This window comes from Myiozetetes cayanensis, unplaced genomic scaffold (genome assembly GCF_022539395.1).
Source record: "Myiozetetes cayanensis isolate MyiCay16 unplaced genomic scaffold, myiCay2020 scf29, whole genome shotgun sequence".
Lineage (NCBI taxonomy): Eukaryota > Metazoa > Chordata > Aves > Passeriformes > Tyrannidae > Myiozetetes > Myiozetetes cayanensis.
The window spans coordinates 1,712,281-1,730,958 of record NW_026087510.1 but is presented as its reverse complement, the minus strand read 5'-3'; the positions used below and the strand labels follow the sequence as shown (position 1 = coordinate 1,730,958).

The 18,678-nt window shown below is 50.1% G+C and overlaps 1 protein-coding gene across 1 annotated transcript in view; it reads right to left on the bottom strand.

The window, feature by feature from the left end:
* ST3GAL4 (ST3 beta-galactoside alpha-2,3-sialyltransferase 4) overlaps positions 1–18,678 on the bottom strand; it is a 1,214,471-nt gene that overhangs the window by 355,012 nt on the left and 840,781 nt on the right. The window lies entirely within an intron of this gene.

Sequence of the window (18,678 nt, the reverse complement as noted above, 5' to 3'; positions counted from 1 at the left end):
CCGTGCTCACTGCTTGTGGGTGGGCACCAGAGCTGTCCTTGGAGGGCAGGACACGACTGGGGTGACTTGACCCTTAAGTCCAGTAGACACATTCACATCTGAAGTGTTTGTGGCAGCTCCACACGTTTCCTGCTCAGTGCTCTGTCAGCAAGGACAATTGGCAATGGTTCAATCTGTCCCAAGGGTTAAATCTGTCCCAAAAGGCTCGGGTTTGGTGGGGATGGGAACAGCAGAAAGCTGAACCTGTTGCCTCGCGGATCACCCTCAGAACTGACATCCCACCTCCACAGCTCCTGAAATGCTCCAAAAGCAGCATCGTGCCTCCCCGGCAGAACAGGAATTCCTTTAATTCCCCTGAGATCCGAAGTTCTGGGAGGGGGGTTTCGGGGCGGCACCCAGCGCAGCTCTCAGTGGTACCCCCTGCTCCAAACGCGGTTCCAGGGAAAAAAAGAACGGTGAAAACACCCCACGCCTCTCATCCTGTCCCGAGCGGCTGAGATTTACACACGGAGCAGACGAGGGAGGAGGAGGATTTAAACTGCAAAAGTCTGCGAAGGGCTGGTAAAGCTTTTTGGTGCCGAGGAGCCTCCGGCAGGCAGCGCTGCTCAACCGCTTGTGCCTCTCCCAGCCGACCCTGCCGGCGAATTAAAGCGGGTGAGGTTCCGTTCTAGCAGCTTCTGCTCAGGTTCCCAACTCCTGACATCCAGGGGCGGGTTTCCTTTTTGATTTTTCATACTCGAGCAGACCCGTGGAGCGCTCAGTGCCCGCGGCATCCCGAGGAGCTGGGAGTGTCTCCCCGGAGCAGCCCCCTCTGCCCCGCAGAGCAGCCCCCTCTGCCCCGCAGAGCAGCCCCACTCACCCCTAACCCCGAGCTTAAATCCAGATGGAAAGCGACCTGCAGACCTCAGCAGGTCACTGCTGCTTTCCAAAGCAGACATCAGCTGTGCCAGGGCCCCATCCCTAGGGGAACACTGCAATATGTTCGCTGCTACACTAAAAAAGTCATCCAGAAACAGCAGCTGATGCTGGAAAGGCCGGGAAGATGCCGAGCTGCCCAGTTCCTCCCTTGGTGGGAGCTCCAGCTGGCAAGGATGCCCTGCTAAGATTAATTATCAGCCCACACAGCCAGAAGATCCCCCCAGCCCCGAGCCCAGGACCTGTCAGAGCAAGACTTGTGCTAACACAGATCTCCAGCCAGGCAGGGTGAGATTCTGAACCTCCCTTCCCAGCACGAGCCTAGGTTTGGCTTCTCACCTTCCCATCAACCAGGGGCTGAGAGAGACTGAGGGGAGACCTCCCTGCAGTTCCAACTGCCTGGGCAGGGGCAGAGGAGGGGCAGGACTGAGCTCTGCTCTGGGGGGACCAGGGACAGCCCCCAGGGAATGGCTGGAGCTGTGTCAGGGCAGGCTCAGGGTGGATCTCAGGGAAAGGTTCTTCCCCCAGAGGGTGGTTGGCACTGAACAGGCTCCCCAGGGCAGTGGGCACAGCCCCAAGACTGCCAGAGCTGCAGGAGGGTTTGGATGATCCTCTGGGGCACAGGGGGGGACTCTTGGGGCTGGGCCTGTGAAGGGCTGAGGGTTGGACTTGTGGGTCCCTTCCAGCTCAGCACATTCTGTGGCTGTGTGATCTGCTCCAGGCAGGGCAGCAGGGCAGTGCTGTCTGTGCTTGGATCCCTCCAGAGCAGGAGCTGCTGGTGCCCCTCTCCCAGCATGGCTCGACAGAAGTTTGGCAGCATCACAAGAATGGGGGAGGGATGCAGGAGGTCACACAAATCCCTGGATTAGCATTCCTGGTGCAAGAACTGCCTGCCAGCACCTCCAACAACAGGCTGTCACCGAGGGCAAAGCATCCTGCCCACGGCCTGGGGCACAGCCCAGGAGAGCCAGACATCACTTCTAAGGGGCAATTTGTGATCTGGGGCCAACAGCAACAACCAAACTGGCTGGGAAAAGCAATCCTCTGTGCTCTTCTCATCCTCCCTGGGACAGCAGGAGCAACATCCCTGCTCCAATACTTCTCCCTCGGGAAGAGCAGAGAGGGCAGGTCCTGCCCCTTTGCTTTGCCTGTGCAAGAGCTTTGAGCCAGCTCTGCAGCAGGAACTGTCACCACAGCACTCCCCTGCCCCCCTGCCATCACTTCATCTCCCTTTCCTGAAGGATTTTTTATATCCCCAGCCAGTTGGGTGCTCAGACACAGCGGGACAAAGCCCTGGGGTCAAATCAGGGATGTTGGGAAAGGGTGGGGTGTCCTGACAAAGCCTGCCAGGGATCCCCCAATTCCTGCTTAAATGTGGGGCTCCAGCAGGGCTGCTGAGCACACACAGTGTCACTGCAGTGCTCAGACAGGCAGCTGGAACTGCTCTGTCCTCTGCTGTGACCAAACTGCCTCCCCACCAACCATCCAGAGTCATTAATTCAACAGGCTACGGAGCACCAAGTGAGGGTGGAACCTGCAGAAAGCATCCCCTGAATGGGGAATGGGCTGTCCTGCAGCAGGGGGAAGGCTTGGTGCAGCTCACAGGGAAATGAAAGTGGCCTCCACCCTGTCATGTGCATCCTGATCCTCCGAGTTCAGAGCCCCCGGTCCCTCCTTGTCCCAGCCCAAGGAAAATCACAGTCTCCAGACAGACACCCTTGAGTCCAGACTGGATGTCTGCATTTTATGCTTCAAACTGGCAGTCAGGACAGGCAGGCTCTTACAGGATCTGCCTGGAAAGGTCTCCCTGCCCCACACAGCCTCCTCCAGGCTCTTCTCAGAGCTGATGTCCAGCCTGTCCTGCCCTTACCTCTCCCCCTGCAGCTGCTCACAGGGCTCAGGGCTCTGCCCCAGCCCTGCAGCCTCAGCTCCTGCTTCCAGGGGGTCACTGTGTCCCCTACAAAGGGTCCAGGGGTCTCCCCACCTTCTGACCAGAGAAGCCCATCAAGCACCAGAGTCACACAAGAGGTTCCTGCTTTGCCATTTAACACCCCAACATCTTACCCAGCACCAGACCCCAGTTCCCTGCACTCTGCAGGTCCCAGACCAGGGGACACCCCACCCACGTTCCCAAGGAGGGGAAAACACCTTCCTGGACTGCCAGGGACCCCACATTCCAACACTCCCATTGCAGCAGACCCAGCACAGCCCCTGCTGTGCCACCCTGTGCCTCCAGCATCAATCCACTGCTCTGGTTCCTGGGGGACGAGGGGAAGAGGAAGATGGATCTCCCCAGAAACAGCCTGTCAGAGTGGGACTGAATTTACTAATTACAGACAGATACAGTGGAGCTCCCACCTTTCTGAACAAATAAAGTTGCCCTTCTGAATGTCAAAGGCAGCAGGGAAGGAGATCCTTGGACAGAAGGGCAGCTGACCCTGGTGCCAGTTGTGCATTTAGAAGGATTGTAGGTGTGGCAGGTGAGAAAGGGGAAACAGGTTGCACAGAGGGGAAGGTTTTTCAAGTAAAAAAAAAATGTTTTCATCCATTTTTTAAAGATCCAAGATGCTGGAGAAGAATATTTGACTCCGGCAAGTGCTGGAGCTTGATGAATCATTCAAGCTGTGTGAACGTTTGAAGCCTGGAGACCTGGAAACCTTCACTGAGAACAAGTCTCCTGGCACACTCCCAGGGAGGAAGTGTGGGTGATCCCTGTCATCCAGCTCCAGTGCATTCCAGGGCTCCCAGCTATGCTCTGTCCCTCAGCAGGGAACAGCAGACCCCTTCCCTCCCTGCCCTTGGGCCACACAGCAGATCCCAGTGGGATGCACTCAGGACACCCCCAGGGAGAGAGTTTTCCTGACCCACAAGTGTCAAAGTTAACCAATGCAAACACACAGAAAGGCAGCCAGGAAAGAATGAAGGGCAGCAGGAAGGGTAAAACAGAGAGTTCACATTAGACTTGTAAGGTAAAAACCAAGTCTCCCCTGCTCCAAACCAGCCCTCACCCCCAGGGCAGCCGATCTCAGCAGCAGCAATATTCCAGAGAGCCTCGTTCTGCTGCACTCCAAGTTATAAATTCAAACATAAGAATAAAAAAAAGAGAAGTGCCAGACAGGGCCAGGTTTTCAGACAGGCAGGCAGGGAGCCAGAAACACAAACACAGCCCAGGCCCTGGTGCTGAGCACGGGCAGACATCTGCCTTGCCTCTCCCTCCTCCCAGTCCCTGCCTTGCACAACTTTCATTTCATTTATTCTCATCTCTCCTTTGTCTTCAGATTTCCTCTGGTTGCCTTTTGAGGGGGGTTCTGGATCACCTTGCTTACAGGATTTTTATTTTAAACCTTTAGTTTCCTTTGAATCCAGTTCTCCTGATCCAGCCCCAAAGGGTGGGAAGTGGAGCAGGATGTGTTTCTTCAATAGCAAAAGACAGGGCTGGTGGGGAGGGAAGGTTGCACAGGAAAACCTATGAGATCCCACCACAGACACAAATCCCACACTGTGCTGGCCAGGAACTCCACTTTCTTCTCTTTCATCTGGAGAAAGTGGAATTTCGCTGATAACAACACTGATAAGGCAACAACTTCCCAACGACATCTAGTACAAAACACTACAGAGAAGTCACCAAATTCTGCCACAGAGCAAGACAGGCTGGTTTAAACCTCCTCATCTCTCCCCTCTGGGAAAGACTCCCTTGAAAAAGAAACCAGTGTTGAAGGGCCACCACTTTGAAAAGTAGAAAAAATTTTCCTCAATCGACAAAATAAGTGCAAAAGCAAAACAAAAACACTGTAACAACCCCCTCTCCCTTCCCCCCAATCCATAATCTTCTCCCTTCCACCTCAGGGATGATTTTAAGCTGCAGGATGAGGGCAGTGCTCAGCATCCCCTCCCACAGTGGGTCCTTCTCCTCGACAGGGAGGGCAGATCTCCCTCCTGTCTGATCCCAGCTCTGGGCACCAGCTCAGCCCCACCACTCCTTGGAGCATCCAGGCAGGGAAAACCACCCAGACATTTGTTCAGAGGCGTTTTCTGGGTGCCTGACAGGACACACAGCCCTGCAGAGCCACTGAGCATGTGGAATTGGAATTCCTGCCCAGGGCTGCAGGAGCTGACCTTGGAACCTGCTCATGTCAGAGCCTGGAATCTGCAGGGAATCATGGAATTGTTTGGGTGGGAAGGGACCTTTCAAGCTCATCCAGTCCAACTTAACTGAGTGTTTTTCACATTAGGTTTTGAGTGACCATCAGCAAAATAGGGAAAAGCCCCTTTCCAGGAGCCAGAGGGGTTTTTTCCTGTTGCTGGAGCAGAGACAACACCAACTGATGGCATAAAAGCTCACAAGGCTCTAAGTTAACCACTCTTTCTTCCACAGCAGGCTTTGAATAAGTAATAGAGGGACAGACATAACACCACAGAAGAAAAAAATACGAAATAGAGGCTGAGCAAGCGAACATTGTGTTCATCCTCCACCCCAAGAGAGGGGGCTGGGAGCTCCGGCAAAGGATAATGGAGCTGCACAGATAAAGACCATCATAATGCACAGACACAAAGGTGCAAATTGAGATTCACCAGCCATCTCCTTGCTGGCAATTCCCTGCTTTTAACTCCATCCCTTTGTAACCTTTTCTGTGGGTTTGTATTATAGCTGCAACCTCTGCTCTCTGCCTCTGCACACACATTATCAGCGTTTCTCCACCCTGGCTCTGCTCCCTCCTCAGCTCCAGCAGCCTGAGTGTCCTTGTTCCCACTCCCTTTCATCTCAGCTCCTGGAGGATGAATAATGGAGCAGAGTGAAGGGAAGGAGGGGGTAGATGTGCCTGTTTGGACTTCCAGGCCGGACAGAGGGGAGCTTAAAACCCAAACTGGCCAAATCACAAGGGAGCTCTGCTGATTTGTGTCTCCCCACAGAAACACCAGTGGGAAGGAGCCTCTGGCAAAGACCAGTTTAAAGCCCTCATTATGAAAGGGAAGGAAGAAAACAAGGAATTAGGTTTACATTCTTTTTCCCCCCCCTTACAGACATCGTGATTTTCTGGGGTAACACAGATAAATTCAGATCCAGAGCATCCTCTGGCTCTCATGTCCTGCCAGGTGCCCTGTGCTGGGGCAGCCCAGAGTTGGGCAGTCCCTTGGAGATGATCCACAAGCACCTCTGGGAGTCTCAGGGGGGTATCACAACTTCCCCCCTGCAGGGGATGGAATGGGATGAGCTTTGAGGTCCCTTCCAACCCAAACCAGTCTGGGATTCCAGATTCTATACAGGTGGATTTTAACACACTCCAGTTTCTGTTTCCCAGGCCTTGGACAGCAGGTTTCACCCCTATTTTACTGCAGAAAAAGCAGAGGGCTGAACTCAGTGATTTTAGGGGAATAAAGAAAAGGTAGGATGTGATAATGGGACTCCAGAGCTCCCACCCAGGACATCCCAGTGTCCCCATCAGCATCCCTGCCCTGACTTCATATTCCCGCCTTCAAACTAAGCTCAGAATTTATCCTTGCTGATGGGGAACAGGTCAGACCTGCAGACCCTTCCCAGGTTCCTCAGCACTCAAACCCAGCTGAGCACCCAGGTGACACCAAACCCAAGGCAGCATCTGCAGAGAGAATTCAGCAGCTCATCAATTTGGAGCTGGAAATACAAATCAGATTTATTCCCTGTTTGTTTAGCAGGCCCAGGAGGAGAGTGGGACTGCAATGACCTGTGGGGTGACAGACACCTGCCCAGCTTCTCCTGTTTCTGAGCTTTGCTTTTGTGCCCTCCCAGGACACACTAAAGCATCCTGAGCTCAGGCTCCTGCTGCAATTGTATCAGCACTTGAGGAACAGAAATGTCAAAGCAATTAAGTCTGAAGAGGTTCTTTTTCTCTCTATCCATTCAAATTCTGGGGAACATTTCCCAACTTAAGCTTTTCTGAACAAATAATAATAATTAAAAAAAGTCAACATAAAGACTTGATTTTTTTATTCCTCAAGAACAGGGGGAGAGGAAAAGGAAAAGCTGAAAGCAAGGGATTGGAGATGGTTCAGCAGAACCTCAGGCAGAACTGCCAAATTTTTCACTCCAAATCAAGTGTTGCCCTTTTGGTAATAAACAGCCTTGTTTCTTCTGGCATTTTCCAATGGAATGGCAGAAAAAAATATATTAAAAAAAAAATTCAAACCACTGAATTTGAGTTTGAGCCACTTCAGGTGATCTCCTTACCTGCTTGCCCCCTGTTTGACCCCCTGGAAGGCCGAGATAACAAACCCCCCTCGTGACAAGGCTTGTTCAGGGGCCCAGCACAAAGTCAGTGCTGAGTGTTTTCTGCAAAGGAAAAAAAAACCATTGTGGGTATTTCCAAGATAACTCTGTGTCCTCTTGAAAAGAAATGGGAGACAGACTGTGCAAGGAAACAACTGATAGATATCACAGATATCAGTTTGCCTTTGGCCCAACTGCTCTGGTCACTCAAATCCTATCCAGTCCTTCTGCCCTCACCTCTCTGGGGCTCTTCGTGTCCCAACGAGCCCAACTGTCCCACTGCAAGTTGTGAACAGCCTTCTGATACTGGGTTATGGGGAAATAAACATCCTCCCTGCGTTACAGGTTCCAATCCACTACTGAAACCTCAAGGAAAATGAGCAAGAAAAGGACATTTCTCCCAAGGCCTCCCCTAAGCAGCAATAAATCTGATTCTCCACTGTCTCCCAGGCCACGGGGTGGGTGAGCTGTGCTTTGCTTCTGGGACAAGGCAGATGAAGGGAAGCCCGTTCCCAACCCCCTTTCCTGCCAGGAGACAGCTGAGAGCACAGGAGTGACCCAGCTCGGGCTGCCTGATGCCAACAGGATCATCAGCTCTGTCATGCAGGCAGCAGCTTTGCAAAAATAAAACTGTTTTCTTAGAAGAGGAAAGGAAGGGAGAGCAGGAGAGCTGCTGGGTGGCTGCCCAAGCCCACCCCAGTCCTGCTCAGCACCACAACTGGCCAGCTTGGCTGCCCCAGCTAAAGGGTGGCACCTCAGGCACCTTAAAGGGGGGGACACAGCTCCTCACCCTCCTCTCTGCAGTGCTGGGGGCTGACAAAACCTGACAGGGCTGGGAATCCACAACCTCTCCCTGCCTGGCTCCTCTCCCAGCAGCCACAGCCCCAGAGCTGGGGTTGCCTCAGTAACCAGGGCTGGCTCCGGCTCTGGATGGTGGGGATGCAGCAGGCACAGGGTGTGAGCAGGGACTGCCTGAGCTCAGCTCAGAGAGAGGAGCCTGGAATTGGGAGAGCCCGGGGGGATTCCATCACAGACCCCTCTGCAGCTCCTTGCTGCTGCATCCCACGGAAGCACTGAGGCTGGAAAAGGCCTTTAAGATCATCAGGTCCAACCATTAAACCAGCACTGCCAAGTCCACCGCTCAACCATGCCACATCTGCACCTCCTCTAACATCTGCCACATCTGTACAACCTCTAACATCTGCCACATCTGCACCTCCTCTAACATCTGCCACATCTGCACCTCCTCTAACATCTGCCACATCTGCACCTCCTCTAACATCTGCCACATCTGCACCTCCTCTAACATCTGCCACACTTTCTTTATGCCTTTTCACAAAACCAAGTGGTTTTTCCTGCAATTCACATACACAAGGACACTCAAAGATTAAGATTAAGATTCCTCCTCTGACCCAACAGGACAGGAGCCTGGTCCAGTCGGGCTGATGTGTATAAAAGTTCTGGCAGTGGAATGGGCACCATGGAGAACACCAAATGCCCTGTGAGGAAGTGAACAGCACAGCTGGCACCAGCTAAAGCTCTCAGCAAAGAGCTCCATCACAGCAAGAGCTTACCCCAAACCCACCTACCCTCAGCATCCCCTCCCCAGCCACACAGGGCTCAGCTGTCAGAGCTACCCTCAAAAAATGCTGTTTAAGCCCAGGACTCCCCATAAGACAGCAGGAAGGTCTTCTCCAGTATCTGGGCAGGTACTTGGTCAGCCTTGTACTGCAGCTTCTGCAGGTACAGCACCAGTAACAACAGGCTCCTCTCCCACCTAAGTGCACTTTTAAACCAATACTCATCAGCCTAAATGCCTGCAGAGCCGCTTTTGCTCCCCAATTACTCCCAGCAGGGAGTTCCTCAGACTTTGGGATTAAAATCATACCTAATATATTACTTTGATCCGTTCAAAATTAGCTTCTCCTTTGGAAATTTGGTGCCATTCTTGCTTTGGTTTTGTCCTCCACTGCTCTCCCTGGCTCAGGGACGTGACATTTCCAGCACACACTGGGTTCCACTGAAATGGAGATGATTTCCAGGCTGTGGCCTTTCAGAAGGTGGGAGCCTTGAGCAGCTTTCCTACATCTCAATACATATATATGCCCTCTAGTCTTGCCTCAGACAACCCCAGAGCTGCTGCCAGTCCAAGGAGGAAAGGGCAGGAGCTGTGGCAGGCACATGCTGCTACACCTTCATTATCACAGTCACAACACTGCCAGGCTGGAGGAGTATTTTTAGAGTGGGAAAGAAAAAAAAAACCTGGGAATTTATCAGAGAATTATTAACACAAAAGTGACACTCATATTAGCAGGGTTCTGTTTTCCCTGTACTTACAGAAATTGGGTTTATTTCCTTCCTTCCTCCAGCTTTTCAAGACAAGGAAATTGTTGCTTATCCAGCCACTGAGAGGTTTTGACAAAGATGCCAAGACAGGAGGAGGGATGGGGGGATCCAGCCCTTAGGGGGCTACAGGGATGTCTTAAAAAAGACCAGTTTCACTCCTGTCATGGATAACAAGCTGTCACACCCCACAGAGTCACACGGGGAAATGAGCCTTGGCACAAGCAGGGTGTAACACACACACACTGGGCATCGGTGATTCACACACCAAGGTCTCACATTCTCTGTGACATCCTGTCTCTGGGAGCCTTGCTGACATGTGGACGATCCAGGCAGTTAACCTGACTAAGATTTGCATGGGTGAACTCGATTAAACCCCTGTGTGGACCCAATGAGAAGCAGGCTTCATTTATTTTGGCTCCAAAGTAAATAAATTAGGGCCACTTTTGTTCCGAGCAAGAGCAGCGGAGCTGCAGCCTGGTGTAGTTTAACACCTTCAGTTCATGCTGTTTGTTAATGTGGGCTCATTTTCACCCAAATATTCCTGTTTAAACACAGCTCAAGCAGGACAGAACAGCCTCCTGAGCTGAGTCCAGTCAGTGCTTTGGAGGGAGCCAAACCAGATCCACCGTCAGCTGGAACTGGGATGGGGAAAGTTGGGGAACAATTTCAGCTCCTTCTACTATGAAGGATCTGCCTCAGTCCTCGGAGGTGAACTGAGGCCACAGCAGAGCCAACCTGGTAAAGTAATCACAGAATCACAGCCTGCAACCTCTGGAGATCATCTAGTCCAAACCTCAGGTTCACCCAGTTGCCCAGGATCACGTCCAGGTGGGGTTTGGGTATCTCCAAAGAAGAAGACTCCACAACCTCTCTGGGCAGCCTGTTCCAGGGTTCTGTCACCCTCCATTTCTCTCCTCCTAAGAGATGCTCCAGTCCCCTCATCCTCCTCCTGGCCCTGGGTTTCTACTGCACTTGCCACTGACCACTCTGGATCTGCTGCTCAGGCAACACCGGGGCTTTCAGCCCGTTTTCCTACGAGAGCCGCTTTTGCACACAGGTTACTTAACAGGACAGGGCACAAGGGGAAGGGAGGGAAGGATTTAGTTTCTCCAGAGAAAGTTGCTGCTGTCAGTGAGCAAAATGAAACCCTCTGCAGAGAAAGTGCTTGGCAGGAGGCTGAGCCACAGGAATTGTTATCGGCGCCCAGGAGCAAAGCGGGAACGGAGTTCAGGGCTGACACCCGAGGAATGAAAGGGCTGAACAGCCAGGGCAGAGCAAGGAATGCAAGAGCAGAGGAGCCCAGGAGAAGGCAGAGCTCCTGCACAGCCAGGCAGGAACAGCAGCTCAGCTCGCTGTCAGCCTGGGGCTGATTAGAGCAGCTCCAAGGGGGCGTGTGATGCTTCCATCCCTTTCCCCTCTCGTGCTCCCACATCCCTGTTGTTTCACAGGGAAGTCATTCCTACAGGCCTGTTCTCCATGCAGCAGCAACAGCAAATATTGAAGATATTACCAAGCAAGGCATTGAGCTGGAAAGAGATGTTATGGAGGGAGTTTTATCAAGATAAGATAAGAAGCAGCTCAGCTGCAGAGACACAGACCGGTCAGAATATGTGATTTGTTTTGCCCCTTTGAGCTGATTTATATTTGCTGAAAGAACAAACACAAACATATATAAATATCTGAGACAGATGTTGTCATATCCTCTGGAAGGGAAAACACACCTAGGAACACAGTGGTTAACAAGTTTTCAGCTTCAGCACATTAATGGCAAAAAAAAAAAGCTCTGCCAAGCCTTACTAGAAAGCCAGATCCAAAATGTTCATGGGGGGGCATCATTTTGGAGGAGAGAAACCCCAGAGATAATTAAGTTGTGATGAGTTCTGTGGAAACAGCAGCCAGGCAGAGGGAAAGAAAGCCCAGCAGCATCCCTTTGCATGAAGGGCTCTCACAGGAGGCAGATGTTCTTAAGCTCCTGCTTGAAGCAGAAGCACCACGAGACGTGGGGGCCTCACTGCTCCTCTGCTCAGGAACAGCTGCCTGGGAGCTCCTGCCATCCATCACGTCCAGATCCTTACACAGATGCAGTTGGGTTATAAACAGCAATTAATTGTGAACCTACACCAGAAAGTTGCAGTCACTGAACTAGCTCAGTTTTTGAACCGAGCTGCAGTTAAAGGATCCGTTGTTTCCCAGCATAAACAAGGCCATGGGTTAAGTGCAGCTGTTCCATCAAACACGAGCAGGGGAAAACAACCAAGGGCCTATTAAGCATCTGAGCTGAGAGAATAATTACTTTTACCTCTTTCTGTTCACAAATGGGTTGGAGCAACTCAAGAGTTTTCCTGAACCTGTTTCTGATGGGAAATTTGCAAGATTATTCCTGCAAATAATTAGTTATTGATCCCTAAGTTTGCTTAGGGAAAAGCTCTCATAAGCAAGTCAATCTATTATTAAAGCCACGTTTGCTTGGGGGTTTGTGGCACTGGAACCACATTTTTGGTCTCCTACTGACAAAGCACAACTTCAGGTTTCTTCGTGGGTGAGGGAGGTGTTTGAAACCCCATTTTTCAGAATCAAACCTTTTTTTTTTTTGTTTCTTCCAATAAATGCTTTTCTCCAGTATTTGCTTAAAAGGTTTTGAGTATTTCTTGGAAAAAAAAAAAAAACAACAAAAACCAAAAAACAAAACAGTTATTTTATTCATATTCTAGGAACATTTTCCCAGCATTTAGATGTTCTAACAAATAACAAGAGCATTAAGCGAGGCTTTGAATTCCTCTTAGAACACAGGGACAAATCCAGATGCACCAATGTGGGGACAGAGCTTTAATCTCTGCTCAGCTTCCTGCTGCTTATCATGACAGACAAAGCTCTGATCACCAATAACACCCACCCAACACACTTTTTATTACAAACCCACACAGTTTCCCATAATCAGGCCATACAATCTTTTCCCAGCGTCAGGACCCGGCAAGTAGCTGGGATTCCTCAACCCAGTGGAACAAAGAAACCCATCTGATCCTCTCAAGGTCAGTATTCACTGGGGAAATGCTGAGCCTTCACCACAACCCCTTTCTTTGGGTCCTTTTCCCCAGAGAGAGGGGAGTTAGCCCTTTTCTCCTGTCCTCATTTTCCAGCAGCATTTATTGCCCTTTGATTTGAATTCTGGGTGGATTGAACCCCTCCCAGAAAAGCAGAGCAGATTTGCAGTCTGCAGTAATTAGAGGCAAAAACTGAGCAAATTAGCTCTCCAACTTCAACAACTGTTTCATGCTTCCCTGGGCTTTGCCTGGAAAGGTTGCCTGTGCCTGATGTTAGACTTCTACAGGAAAAAAACCCTGAAGTGTCTGGGGGTGAAGCGGCTCGATGGAGTGCTCAGCACATCTGTGTGCTCGTGTGGGAGAGCCACAGAGCTCACACCTGGCCAGGCACACACAGGTCGTGGCTGCAAGGCAGGAACCAAAGGGAGCAGCTGGGACTGACGGGATCCCATCACAGAACCATGGAATGTCCTGTGTTATCCAAACCCTCTTGCAGCTCTGGCAGCCTTGGGGCTGTGCCCACTGCCCTGGGGAGCCTGTTCAGTGCCCAACCACCCTCTGGGGGAAGGACCTTTTCCTAATATCCACTGAAACCTCCCCTGGAATATCTTCGTGCCACTGAGAGGTGTATCCTGCCCTGCACCAGCACAGGAGCACACACAGCCCAGCACAAACCTGCCAGGAAGCTACACAAGGGAGAATCCCCAAGAATCCTTGGGTTTCTGAGCATCCACGCTGGGAAATGGGGGCAGAAGCAGAGCTACAGCCAGCACTGCCTGGCCCAGCCCTCTCCTCACTGTCTGGACTCCCATGATTTGAAGTGCTACTTGAGCTCCTTCACATCCCATTTCCCTGCTTACCCCCCACCCATTCTCCAGCAATTCTTCAAATTGTATGCAACAAAACCCTCCAGAATTATTACTTCATCCTGCTGCAATCACAAGAGATGGCTGGTGGGAAATGGACTTTTTCAAATCATCAGCTCCAGACCCAGCAGTGTTTGTTAATGCAAATACCCTGAACTGTCCCCTTAAGCCTCTGATTTCCCTCCCTCCCACATCCCATCCCCAGCATCAAGAGCAGCTTTGGAGCTTATTCCTTTCAACGGGCCATGCAAATCTGTATTACCACACCATGATGGGCTTAACAGAACCCAACATTTCCAGGGCAAAGGAAGGAAATTTCTGCTTGATTTTGGTTGGTTTGTTTGGTTTTTTGTGTTTTTTTTAATTTTATTATTTTTTAAAGGCGTGTCGTGAAAAATAAGAGCTGGTTTTGGAGAGGCAAGAGACAAATCTGCCTTTAAGGGAACATTTTTCCTTGCAAGCTCAGTAGGAAAAGTACATTTCAAGGTACAAGAGCCCCCAGTGATAGCAAGGGATGGGATTAATAGCTGTTGCTTTGCACTGTTCCTACTGTCAGACTCACACTGTGGGGTTTGATCCCTCAAAAGTGGCCTCCCCTCCCAGTGCTGAACTCGAGGCAATCTGCACCATCAGGTTCCCAGTGGGACTCCCACTCAGCTCAGTGCTGGGGTCCCACAGGTCCCCAGCAGCCTCAGGGTTCAGATCAGCACTTACACCCTGTTCATACACCACCCAACCCCACAGGCTCTGCTGGGAGATCCAGGAATATGTAGGAGAACCCGGCCTCAGGCACAGACTTTGGCTTGGAAGGGACCTTAAAAACCACTTTGTTAAAGCCAAAAATCCATATTTCACCAGTCTAAACTGCATCTCACCAGCAATTTATCCTCACGTTAGGATGGGCACCAAAACTAAACTTCAGGGAATGGGAAATGGAGAATAGAAATGTGTGAACTCCTCCATAATTAGTGCCATATTGCAAGGTGCCTTTACACAGGCCAAGTGCCACCAGTTCCATTTACAGAGGTGGGGAAACTGGGACACAGCTGCCCCCAGGAGCAGAGCCCAAACTTCTGAGCTACATCTGCTTTTACAAGAGGAATGATTTATTTCAGGATCAGCTGATGGAGAAAAACCAACCCCACAGACTCTGCACAGGGCACTGGGAGTTAGCCACTAATTCTCACAACAGCTGTCAAAAAGTCCAGCAGCTTCCCAAAGTCACTAAGGCATTAAGGACTGTCACAGCCACCTGTTAAAAGCTCTGCTGCTGAGCAAGAAAATCACTTTGTCTGTCACCAGCATCTAACAGAGCACATCAGAAGCCCAAATTTTGAGGCCTTGCGTGGTCAGTGAGTGAGAACTGGCTACCACAGCCCTTTCACGCTGCTTTGCCCTTTCCATACTCCAAGACTATCAAGTGTTTAGATTTTAAACACTCATAATAAGAAACTCTTAAAAAGCAGAAAATCAGTATGCAAAGCATCACTGTGCTGCAGATGTAACATCACAAACTGAGAGAGTGAAGAATCTCAGCCTTTAGTTAAGCAGCATCCTGGCTGCTGTTTAGTGAGGTGGCACTTTATAATCTTTAATACACTTCTAAGACATGCCCTGCTGAAGCCCCTGGAAATGAAACGGGCTCCTTGCCTCTCAGTGAAGGAGGCAGCTGGAACAGCCACAGGATCACACTGTTCTCTGCCCCAGGTAGGCTGGTCACCAGTGAATTCTCCCACCCTCTTTTCTTCTTCCCATATTAATGCCCTTCATCACCATAAGGATTCCTGGCCAGTGCCAAAACTCAATTTACACTCGTTACTTTAATGACCTCATTTGTCATCCTCACACGTGTTCCTGCCCCTGGGGCCCAGCCCCAGCCCTCTGCCACCAGGTCTCATTTACAGTTTGCTCTTTCATCATTATTTTTAAAGACTAAATTGCCTCCATTTCAAGGCAAACGGTCTGGGAACTCCCTCAGCCCAGGGACGCATCCACACATTTTATCAGTCCACTTTAGGGTTATGTCCATCTCAATCCCCACTGACCATCCCATCCACACCCCACTGCATCACCCATTTACTTCCATCACCTTTGGCTTTGTTATTCCTTTTAAGCCTTGGAAAATGTAATCATTAGGACATTTGAATATTGCAATCACATGAAGCTGTGGGAGGAATTTTAACTCTTTTTTTTTTGGGGGGGGGTTGGGAAGAAGGATAAGAGTGTGATCCTTTCCTTCCCCGATGCATCAGTTCATTTGTCTGTCTAAACCACGTTTTTTCTCTCACAGCTTGACTGCTCCAGAGAGGTACATTCCTTCCTATTAGATTACATTTCTCTCTCACAGCATCTCTCCAGTCCTGACATGCTCAGTAAAATTCAATGGTAATTAAGTCATGTAAATAGGTTAGGGAAGAGCACAATCCTTCAGGTTTCATCATAGCACATGTTTAGTGCAAACAGCATCACATGAACTGCTGGACTGGAGCTGCAGGGAGCCTCCAGAAACACCACCAAACCATCACACAAACGTCTGCCCTTCAGAGCAAGGCAGGGACTGGAATCTGAGCAATGACTTACATCTGTCAGTGTTGCAATAAAACGTTCCCCAGCCTGTTTGCAGCACCTTTAAAAGGAGATATCACAGTGCCCGTTGTCCTTTCCAGGAGCAATCACTTCATCCACCCACCCATCACCTCTCCCAGCTCAGCCTCCAACTCACTGGGACAAGATGTGCCTTCCCAGTACAGCCTGCAGTGGCCACTGCTCAGCTTTTCCAGTTTATCCAGAACCACTGGTAAGGCAGGCTGGGCATTTACTGGGCATTTGCTGGGCATCTGCTGGGCATCACTTGCAAATCCCAATGTAAAGCTTACCCAGAACAAACTGGTGAACTGCTGGGTGCCAGACTCGGAATCACAACGTTACCAGTTCCTTCTCTATTTAAAACCCTTTTTCCCAGGCTACCAGAAAGCTGCCTTTTAACCAAAACTGACAGCAAGGAAACTTCCCTCACAACAAACTCCAAGAACTCAGAGTTATTTCAAAGTTAACAGGCACCTGTCTCAGTTTCTTCAGCTCTTGCAACTCCATGACTTCTTCTTTCCTGTTTCCCTTCCCTCCAAAACATTTGCCTTCAGCCCCAATAAACATCACCAAAACCCTTTGCAGTGATTTCAGTATGCTGATGTGTTTCTTCAGAAGCCTTTTTCACTGAATAAACTGGTCCCAAACAAATAGTCCTTGTTATTTATACAGACACCTCCTTGCTCTTCTAAACAGACTTCAGCAGGAGCATAAGGAATAACATCTTGCCCAGATACATTTGGGTCTGGTATAAATGTAAGTATTTCCTACAGAAAAACAGGCTTCAGATTTCTCATCAATATTTATATAAAGAAAAGGTAAACCAACCTTTTTGAGTCGCTTCCAGATAATATATGATGATAACTCAACCATAACACAATTTTACAGGTTATGTATTATGTTTAAAAGCACATAAATACTACTTACTGTCAGAGGATCAAGTTTCTGGTACGTGGGGAGAAGATGGAAGTTATTACAGCCCAGTCTTCCCTGGATTCCCTCAAGTCCTGCCCTGGATCATCACATGCAGAGCAGCAGCAAGGCTGGGGGAAAACAAACCAGAACTGACAACATTAGACCAGCAGAAGCTTTACTAGTGGGGTCTAAAATAACCTGCTAATGCAGAAGCAATAAAACAGCATCAAAGCCTTGGAAACATCAGGTAGTGCCAAAAAAGATGCAAAGATTTTAGAGGCTGTGTGTCACAACAGTGAAAAATAGCTTTTAGTCTCAATAATCTTATTTTTCTTATTTTCTTTTGTACTCTTTCTAACCTTTTCCGTGGAGGACTTGTGTCATTAGCATACTCTGCTCACTGCAGCACAGAATGGCTGATGCCTGAGGCTGAAAAAGGACTATTTACAGTTCTGTGGTGGGGGGAATTTAAATAAAAACAGTACATTGGAAACCCCACAGACTTTGCATGTGAAGCTGGGAGGACTTCCTATTGTTCCTTGTGTCCAGGTAGGGAAACTGAGGCACAGATCACTGAAATCATTCCAGAAGAGCATGGAGAGCTTGGAAAGGATGCAAGAGCTGTGATCCCAGAATGACTGAGTTTGGAAAAGCCCTCCCAGCCCGTGGATTCCAACCTGTGACCAACCACCACCTCGTCCCCCAGCCCAGAGTTCCTTGGACACCTCCAAGGGTGAAGACTCCAAACCTCCCTGGGCACCCCCTGCCAGTGCCTGAGTGCCCTTTTCCATGAAGAAATTCCTCCTGAGACCCGGGATGGGATGCACCAGGAAAGCCCATCCGACACAACCCGAGCCTCGCCACGCCCTGCAGGCCGAGGTGAAAGCTTTGCCCGAGCAGGTGTGTCACGTTTAACAGCTCAGCCTTTCCTGGTGCTCCCTGTCCAAGGAGTTTCTGATCCATTTAACCAGGAAAAGGCTCCCTCAGACACGAACCCCTCATGCTTGGAGTGCTCCAACACCTCCTCCAACGGGAGGGAGAGGAATATTTGTAGTCACAGCAGGTAAACGAGCCGTGGACAGGGAACACAGCTAATTTAATGGCATGAATTATTTACACATACATTCAGGAAAGCCATCTTGCTACACAGCAGTCCCAGCAGCAGGGATTACTAATTTATAACTCAGCTTACAGCTACATTAAACAGAACGAGGCTTCCATGAAAACTGAACTGTGGGGACACAGCAAATACTGCCCAGCCCGTTCAGGGTTCTCCAGCAAAGCCTCAGTCCTTGGCCAAAAATCCATCATGTTTCTTGGGCAAAATGGATCAACATCCTCTGGATTCCAATTGTATCCAGACTGCCTGTCTGCAGTGCCCAGCCAAAGAAATGCATCCTTGAGTGGGACTGGCCTTTAGGCTTTTGTCAGGTTCCAAAATAGCATCAAATTCCTCCCTTCAGGAATGGCAGTGCCAACCCCTGGAAGAGATAACAGGGAACGCCCCACTCCTGCAACCTCCCTGCTGGGCCCCACTCAGCTTAGATCTGCTGGGAGCAAGGGAGGAAAAGGGACATCCCAGAGGGAGAACAGGAGAAACCTTTTGGGGGTGGAATACTAGGAACAGTGGGATTTGATGAGAAGCTGCAGAACCTCAGGAGGAAAGGGAGGAAACTGGGAACACCCGAGCAGAGAGTCAAGGAGAAGGGAATGGGGCACGAGCAGGACTACAGCAGAGTCAGAGTGGGGAATTCAGGCAACACAA